This window comes from Pinus tabuliformis, chromosome 1_2 (genome assembly GCF_031772625.1).
Source record: "Pinus tabuliformis cultivar Carrire ecotype Pingquan chromosome 1_2, CPIR1, whole genome shotgun sequence".
Taxonomy (NCBI): domain Eukaryota; kingdom Viridiplantae; phylum Streptophyta; class Pinopsida; order Pinales; family Pinaceae; genus Pinus; species Pinus tabuliformis.
This window is the reverse complement of record NC_142298.1, coordinates 390,591,396-390,599,381: the sequence shown is the minus strand read 5'-3', so window position 1 is coordinate 390,599,381 and position 7,986 is coordinate 390,591,396.

The following is a 7,986-nucleotide window of genomic DNA, read 5'->3' as shown; positions in this document are numbered from 1 at the left end:
TACTTGGAAAAGAAATTTGTATGGATTTAAGCAACGAAGCAAAATAAGCAAGAGTTTGAATGAGAGTGTTATAGTTGTGGAATCCAATACCCTCAATATACGATAGATATTCTTTTCATAGTTGGTAGATTCATATAATTATGACAGTAAAAATTTTCACCATTAACAATGTAGAAAACAACTTGACCACCCATTCGTGGAATGTGTTATCTCAAAATCAGACCCTGATAGGCTGCTAATCATGGTAGACCTTGAGTAACTATTTCAAACCAATCTTTTAGCTAAGGCTTAGCCTCCTTAGCCTGAGAGGGCTCTCTCAAAGGGTTAATGATATTGATTAAAGATATGGATAGATGGCTAACTCTATGGTTTGGATTTTATATGTTTGTAGATTGGAAGATGGAGACTTGCTACCATTGGGCTATGGAGTCAGTGACAGAGATAAGGACAACAAATAGCTCTTCTTGTAAAACTGAGGCTTGTATATACTTCAATGAAAGAGTGACACATTCAAGAAAGTCTCAATAACTTGAAGTTCATAGGAGTCAGAGCATGTGGGCATGAATTCTGAGTAATGATACATCAAGGTATTCAAAAGGAAAGAATTTAAAGTGATATATCCTAGTTTAATACCTAAAGGAAGTCAGGGCATTCAACATTTAAACATTCAGAACATAAACTCATATGGGACCACACAGTGTATAAATGTATATAGGAAGTCAGAGCACATTCAGTGAATTCTGAGTGATTATACATCCATACCACTGTAAGAATTAAGGAAAGGACAACATCACATATTCTGAACATAAAAAATCCTTCATGAATCCTGAGTAATAAGCATTAAGACTATGGAAGTAAAGCATTTCAAAGATAAAAGATGAAGCTCACTGAAGTACACTAAGAATCTCAGCTTCAGAAAAGTCCAACTGCTTCTGTATATATCAATCCCTGCATAGCATTTACAAAAGTAGTCTTTTCTCTAACATTTTCCAACCCTTTGTACATCAAATGTTCTGCTATATATAGAGCTCTTTACATGCTTGAATTACTTCCTCCATCATGAGGGGAATTCGAATTTTCCATCCTTGACACCTATTCTAACCATAAAACCAAACTTTAAATGCATTTGACAACTAACTAGTAGTCCTAGAGACCTAATACAACTAGGAGTGTAACTCCTTATTATGACTAAAACAACCTTATCTAAACATTTAAAGCATTCTTTGACACCTAACACTCCATGAAGTCGAATCTGATGGTGCTCATATCCTTCCATCTGGCCCTTGATGACTCATCTTTTTGCTGTTCCTAGAAACTAGGAGGCTGTCCCTTGCTCTGTTCTGGCTGAAAAATAGGTCTTGGGACAGAGCTCATAACTTCTCGTACAAAATGTATTTGGAAAAACTGAAGGAGGTTTTTGTGAACCAATCCATGTTGAACAAAAACCTCTTCTTTTTTTTTGAAACACTACTCCAGCTGCTCAGAGTGTGTCTTTGAAAAACAGGTGTAAAACAAAAGATGAAAAACTGCACCTACAACAGTTTCGTAGCGCAACTTTAGTCACCCATTTCTCCCAGCTCATAATCAATTTGAAGAAAATGAAAGAGGTTTTTCTATTTCAGTATGTTAGGAATAAAAACCTCTTTCAATTTCCAAAAATATGCTTTCCGTTGCTCTAGATATCTTCTGGAAGTTAACTACCTAAAACAGTTTTTCTCCTGAAAAAGGCTGCTTCAGTGATTTCGTAACATAAAACTTTGGAGTTCATAAATGTCTTTCCTTTCCTTGTTTTGCCTTTGCTAGACACTCATACTTCGTGAATGCTCCCTTTCAGACCCTCCTATTCAAAGAATATTTCCCTTTGTCTCACAAAAATGGTCCATCAAGTCATAATATGCAGCTACAGCAGTTTCGTAGCGCGCTACGAAACTGCTGTGTGAATAAAAAAAAACACAGTTTTTTCAAAAAATATTCTTCTTGTGATTTCTTCACAGCTTCATCTTATGCCAATATGCCACATATCTTTGACATAATTCATCCATAACAGCTTCTAAAAGGTAATGTTCTAACCAAAATTGTGTTAAGGCTCCAATCACTTACAGCCCAGCTCTTTTATGCTGAGATTGTCCTCCTAGTTTGCTCCAATGAATTTGCAGGTCCTCAATCTGTCTCTTTTACCTCTGGCTCTGCCTCTTGTAATCTTCTTAAATGCCTAGTCACAGGCCTTCTTGGCTTTGAAAACAAACTTTGAGAATTGGTCATTGGAGATCGTTCAAACTTCCCTTTGAAGCTAGGCTTTCATCAACAATCATTTTCTTCCCCTTTTCTTTGGCTAATTGACTTCTAGTTACTCTTCTTTTGACTGTTTTATCAATAGACTGCTCTTGTACCACTTCCTTGATCTGAACCTTCTTCTTCTATGACTGTTTGAATGCTTCTTCAACCTCTCTATTCCTCGTGAGAACATCTAAGCCTTCAGGCTCAGGTCTAAAACATTGGCCTGATCTGTGATTTTTCCTTTCTTCAGACATGTCTATGAAATCCCTGCAGGAAAACTTGAAGATAAACCTGCACTGTATTGGTTTGAACACTGCTTTACTTGAATTTGAAACTGAGAGCTGCCTCGCTTGATCTTCAAAGAATTCAAATTGAACATCTGTCAATGTGCTCCTCATGCATGAACCCCTAAATCATAACTATGAATACTTGGCTCTTTTTGAAACTTGCAACCTAAGCATACCAAGATTCCTAACGACTCTAATAATGAGAATGAATGGTTGCATGTGATAGGCATGGTTCAAGGACTGACACATGGTGATGAAAAATTAACGAATTCTGATGGAAAAGACAGTTAGACCAAATCTGGAACAAATCCCTGATTTCGTAGCGCACATAGTGTATTTTTGTGAGTTTTCTCTACGAAAACTCCTAGTTGATTTCGTAGTGCATGTAATTTCACTAGTGCATGTAATTTTTGAAACAGCCTTAACACATGACACTTTGAATAAATGTGGGACCAATGGTGGGTAAAACAAGACCATATTTAACAAAGGGAACAAGACTCTATCTTATGTTTTAGACTCCTTAAATAAAACAATAGAAATGACTTGACCAAGACTGACTTACAACTTTGAAACCATACCAGTTGTCCAAATTGTTTTTGAAATTTTTTCAGTGATAACAGAATGGAAGGGTGGAAAGAAGTTGCATTCAGGGTATCTGGCCACAATGTTGATTTCCTGGAGTGTGGATTCTATGGTGCCCAGCATACATTGTGTGACCACGAAGGTTGCCATTACTTCAAGGAGTGTTTCATTAAAGAATACACAGAATGAAAAACCAAATGTTAATGAAGATATGAGGAGGATAATGAATAATACCTTATAGTCTAGGGTCGAGTGATAACTTTCCTTCTATGGATGATGGGTTCCAATTCAAATGAAAATGGAAAAATTGGATGGAGGGAAAGCGCACTCGAGGATAATCACAGAGGAGCAAGAGCACGTGCATAGTTGTTGAATGGTTATTCAATGTGCTCTGCCGCCATGTGTTAAGTGTAATAGTACCATGACTATTGCATGTCTTATTTTTGCAAGTTGCATCATGTTGGCGTAAGTTGGGGGCCTCAAGGAAACGTCCCCAAATCATGACATAACTATTAAATTGTATGAGGTCATTTGGACTTTGACTGGTCGCTTTTACAAAACTATCACTAGTTAGAGTGATTTATGCATTAGTACAAACTCGAAATTATCATAAATGTAAAAAAGTATTGACAAGTTATTAGAAATATTTCCCTTCTTTTGAAATTTAAAAATTTAATCTAACCTTTGCAATTGATGAGTGATTTTGATATTTTAAATTTTTTCCAATGTGTAATTTTTTTTTTAGCCCTTCTAGGAAGGGCAAGGAGCCTAAAGAAGGGCTAGGAAGGGTTAAATTTTGAACGCTGGTTGCGAGTGGCTATAGGTCAAAGTGGATAAAAAATTAGCATGTTTGGAAGCAATTGCTAATTATGAAGTTGCACTCCAATGGGTTCACCCCACCAGTCTGTGACTTCATATGCAACCTGAAAAAGTGGAATAAGAAGACCGCGGGCTGGAGACAGAGGTCGACGATGGAAATGCACACAGAGAAGCCACATCTTGAAGTTCTTAAATGAAATCAATAATTGTGATAGAAGTTGTTTTTTTGGCTTTTAATTTCATTTTGTTTTTATTTATAACAAATATTATTATTATCTAATTTTAAAGTCATGGTTAATTTAGACACTAAATTATTGTGTAAGACTTTTTGTTTGTGAGACAAAGGTCCATGTAGAGAAGGCACATCCTAAAGCTCCTAAATGAAATTGGTAATTTTAGATCTAAGACTTTTTTGATCCATAATGTTAATATTAGTCTTTCGAGTTAATCACATAGCTAGGATTTGGTTTCGACATTTCGAACCACCTAATGTGGTTTATCCTCAGGACAAGGTGAGAAATGAATAGATCTGAGGGAATAAATAGCAAAGATGCAACATTGCACAGAGTTAGCTATTGGAAAATAGCTGTTGGGTAAATTATTATGTAATAATTAAATTTCGAAATTATAAATTTAGTTATAAAATAGCTGGTGTGGAATAAATATTATATTTCGATATTATAAATGGAATATTAGTATTAAATATTATATTAAAAATTATCTGGAAATAATTAATATTAAATATTGTAATAATATTGTATAGAAATAATTAAATTATTAATATAGTTTGTTAGGGTTTGATTCATAGTGATAGAAACTATTTGTTATGAAGTAATATTATTTAGAGATCATAAATTCAATGTTTAATAGTAATGTTATCTATAAATATTTAGTTTAAATAGTGTAATTTGTTAGGGTCAAGCCCTATCTTTTATTGATTGGAATAAAATTTTTAATTCATTAAAATTTAATACTATAAATTCCTATTACAATATTATAGAGAGACTGTAATATTAAGTCCTATCAATAATGTAACGATGGTATAATATTATTATAGAGATTGTTAATATTAAAATCATTATTTTAATATTTTAAAGTCCTATATAATTCAATATATTAATATCTATCATAATAACTTTAATCTAATGTTTTAATATCTATAAACAAAAAGACTAATATTGGAGGGAGGAAAACTAAACACATTAAAAATGAAGGAAGACTAAAGATGAATTGATGATATTTCTATTATTACTGATATTATAGAGATTAATAATATTAAATTTTTTATTTTTTATTTTTTTATTATTTCAATTCATTTATAATCAAATATATTGATTAATAAAATATAATAATTTTAATCTATTATTTTAATATCTATAAAAATAAAATACTATAATAGGAAAGAGGAAAACTAACAAATTAAAAGGAGGAAGGCCAAAGTTAATTTTAGACCAGAGACATACTTTGACTGCAAACAAAGACATTAAAGAAAATTAATACAAGATTCGGGGGGAAAAACCTGAAGGCGAGAAGGGAGATCCAACAAGAATGGACAGGGGGAAGGAGAGGGAGGGGATGAAGGGTCAAGAGGAGAGAGCTGGAATCCAGCTTTTACTTAATTTCCAGCCATCATCCCTATTGAGTTTTTTGGCATGCCTCTCTATTTCAATCGCTTTTTCAATCACTTCTCTAAGTTTCTTGTGGTGGAAATGATCAACCCTAGCAATGAATTTGGATTCCTCAATGCAGACGTTGTGTTTAGATTTCACCGAATGCTCAGCAAGCGCTGATGTGCGAGAACAACTGTGTCTAATGTCAGCCGCATGTTCACTGATTCTCTGCTTAATAGACCTACCCGTCTCTCGAAATTTGGTAATTGTTGTAAAAGTTGGGCCTTCTTGGGGATTTTTAATTTTATTTTGTTCTTATGTATCATAAATATACCCCCTTGTTTGTGAGACATGGGACCCACTTCCCCCTATGGTGGAAATGATCAACCCTAGCAATGAATTTGGATTCTTCAATGCAGATGTGGTGTCTCGATTTCACCGAATGCTCGGCAAGGGCTGATGTGCAAGAACAACTATGTCTAATGTCGATTGCATGTTCACTGATTCTCTGCTTAATAGACCTACTTGTCTCTCAGAATTTGGTAACCTTGTTTGTGGGACATGGGACCCACTTCCTCGCAGCGATTTCATTGCTAAATCTAGGAAGGCATACATACTCTACCCCCTATGGTTAGGAAGGCATACATACTCTACCCCTATGGTTTCGAACCTATGATCTCCTAAGAGGAAAAACATGCTCTTAACCATTAGGCCCACTCATGCTTTTAAATATAAATTCTTTTTGAAAAAATTTCGCAAAATATATGGAATGTTTCAATGTAAAATTGTATTTCAGAAAACCTACAAAGGCAAGAAGATTATATTGTGGTTATATTGGAACATTGAAGCCTCTATAATCACTGAAACATGTAAATGGGTCTGACCATGAATCCAATTATTTTGATACAAATGTTATCTCTTTTAAAAAATAAAATCTAAGACATTGAAATATTTTATGTCTTTGAAGGTGATAGTGAAATAATTTCATCACATTAGTGAACACATAGAAAATCAGATGATTAATAATTTATGTATATTCATTTTTGTTTTCTATTATTATACCTGCCATGATATTATACATTCATTTTTGCTTTGACTACATATTTGTCTTTGACCAAAAATTTCTACTACTTATCCATTGTTTAACATTGGGAATTCATTTTTTGTTATTTTTTATTATTATTTAAATTTATTTATTTGTAAGGTGATTGGTCAAGGTCTTATTATGGACTATTTACTAATTTTTTGTTTTTAGTTTTACTTATTTTTTATTTAACTTTATTTTTTTTATTTTTCTTTTTTCTATCATTTCCAATTTTATGAATTATATTTTTTTCCATATTTCCAATTTAAAATGACTTATTATTATATTAAAAACATATTTTAATAAATTTAATTATAAAATATTATTTTTGTTAATAAAAAATAAAACATACACATGCGGGTGCACACACACGCACATATCTATATATATTGAAGTGTATATATGTTAATATAAACAATATCATCTAAATTTAGGCTTTTGTGATCTATAACATTGATTAAAGAAAATTTTAAGTGATAATCACACCATAAATGCAAAGAAAATTATAACACTTAGAAAGTAACGACTAGTTCTAACAGCGAGGAAAAGACCCTTAATTTTCTTAAGGGATAAACAATATCAGTTAAGCATGATTTTCATTTCGGTGACTATCATTCTGAGTTGGGGGCTCCTGCTATGCTTCCAAGATGTAGAGATCCCGTGACCTCCATTACAGTGCCTCTTTTGTCTGTTTCTTTCGTTTTATGGAGTCCAATATGAGCACCAATCCCTGTTGAACCGTGTATGGAAATGCTTGACACGTTTACGCTCCTCATGCTCTCCACCTATCCGGTTTTTTGTCATTAGCCCCTATTTTGGCTCATGCACTTTCCATTAATAGCTTCTTCCGCACTATCAAAGTTTTCCTATCTTAATGAGTTGTGATTGGGCTGAGGTGGTAGCCAATCTATGACATTGGGGTGGCATATGCTCAAAGGACACGTTCCTTTCCCATATTGACACTTCTCTGCATATTTTCCATCCGCATCTATTGTCCTCCACCTAGCTAGCTATATGCTGGCCTATTGTATGCCTTGCTTTGTGACATCCACTATAAGGAGGCACTGTTTTGTTTTTCACAGGTTTTCTTCCTCCCTTCCTTTTCACCCTGCGCGCTACTGCGCAGGGTCAGGGTCGCGGTCTTTCTGTACCTCATCGTTTTCGGCTCAACCTACGATATTTGGCCACCCTTATCTTTCCTCACTTTGTATCCCTGGACTCCGTGGAGGTTTTGGATCGAAGCATTTTTGGTTCTCGGCAGAAATTTGCATATCTCAAGGCTCCTTCATTTTTCTCCACGTTAGTTTTCGAACGGTTTTTGTAATCT